Genomic DNA, 2,111 nt, shown 5'->3' on the forward strand with positions numbered 1-2,111 from the left:
AGATAGATAGATAGATAGATAGATAGATAGATAGATAGATAGATAGATAGATAGATAGATAGATAGAGTCTAATTTAGTTGTTAAAGCACACAATGTCAAATATTAAAAGAGGGATATGTAAGGCATGTATAAATGATTTTTAATATAATTCTTATTAATATTATATATATATATATATATTAAAGTGCTATTAATGTAAAATACTAAATCAACTACTCTATACATTTTATTTTCACAAATGAGTTAATGATAATTGAGTAACCGATGCAGAATCCCAGTTAAAGAGATTCATCTGAAAGGTAAAATTATGCTGTGACTTATATAGGCATATGAATATTATTTATTTAATTGACAATTTTTAATTAAAGACATGTAATAATAGCAACACTATGAATGCAAATTGAATGATTTCACATATTTAATGAAAGCAAAGATGTCTCTGACATACATTTAATTCATGGAAATATGTGTATTATTTATATTCAGTGTAGCCTACTGAATAATAACCCCATTGATTACAATGATTATTCAGTTTAAAAATAATAACACTATGCCACTTGGGGCCTTCTGACCAAATATGAGTGGCCCATCTTACCCCAAGGGTCTAATTTTATATTTTTACTTCAAAATAAAAGCTACAACTTTTACTCCACAAATGCAAATCACTGTGTCCCCAAATTTCTCATGAACAAGAGACACAAAAAAAACTTTGATATTCAACATGATGCCTCTTTTCAAGAGACACAAAATTAGATCAATTAACTTCAGAACGGTTTCGGCTGACTAGACCTCACAAATGTTGATATTCAGATGAAATGACAAAATTAAACAGCGTAGCCATTCATCAAAAGAGCTGAGGTGAGATATTTGTTCAGAAAAAAATAATATCATCTTACCCCAACGCCCTATGGCCCCTTCTCATATATCTATGTGCGCTTTACTAATGTGGATATTTATAAATATGCACGTATTTATACATAGGCCTAAATATATTATGTTACTATTGAGCCACCAGATAAAAGCTGCTCAGCATAATTTAAAACACTCGTCTGACATTTGAAGCAAACTCAACTGATTTTGTATCCTCAATATGTCCTGAGTAAGGAAAAAAAGCCCCGAAGAATCCCGTTAGGGGAAAGTTTCGAAAAATACCCAAAATATAGCCTATTCATACGCCTATTCATTCTTTTTCTTACGTGAATAGGGTACTTATTTTAACCATGTCAGGCGAAAATGTCTTGTTGAATCTTGTTGACACATAACAGTAAAATACTTAATGTTAAGGTCTGAATGGAACACATTTCGGCTACCCATGAGCATTAATACACAGAGTCAGGAAGAAGTACTTTAAACCAGCCTTTATTAATTATTATTGCAGAGATGGGGTTTGGGGCTGGGTCTGTGGGACTGTTTCTGGGGGACGAGTCTGAGGGAAGAACAGGAGACAATGGCAAGGGGAATGCAAAAGACAAAAGGTAGGTAAAATAAAAAGTGAATCCCCAGAAACAGTCCCACGGACCCATCCCCAAACCCCATCTCTGCGATAATAATTAATAAAGGCTGGTTACTTCTTCCTGCCTCTATGTATTAATGCTCATGGGTAGCTTAAATGGGTTCCATTCAGACCTTAACATTAAGTATTTTACTGTTATTTGTCAACAAGATTCAAAAACACATTTTCGCCTGGCTATACCCAGTGTTCAGATCTGTTGTGGTATTTATGCAAATTGGCACGTTTGTCCATGTTTGTCTTGATGTAAGTAATCAACTCAGTGATTTTCATGGTGATATCTAAAGGTTAAAATATTTACTCTATTCACGTGAGAAAAATAATGAATAGACTATATTTGGGTCTTCTTAGAAACTTTCCCCTAATGGGATTATTCGGGACTTTTTTACCCTTACTCAGGACATATTGAGGATACAAAATCAGTTCTGTTTGCTTCTGTTGCAATTTGTTCAAGGTTGACCCCCATTTTGGCTTAAAATGACCGGACTATTATGACTCTTATTTCTTCCTATATTAATCGCTTTAACGTCGCGATTTTAAATGAAATGTTTTCAGCCCGATGTGATGTAATAGAGGGCGCATGCGCAGTAAGTGCTTGAG

The sequence above is a fragment of the Leuciscus leuciscus genome (genome assembly GCF_965113295.1).
Source record: "Leuciscus leuciscus genome assembly, chromosome: 19".
NCBI classification, from domain to species: domain Eukaryota; kingdom Metazoa; phylum Chordata; class Actinopteri; order Cypriniformes; family Leuciscidae; genus Leuciscus; species Leuciscus leuciscus.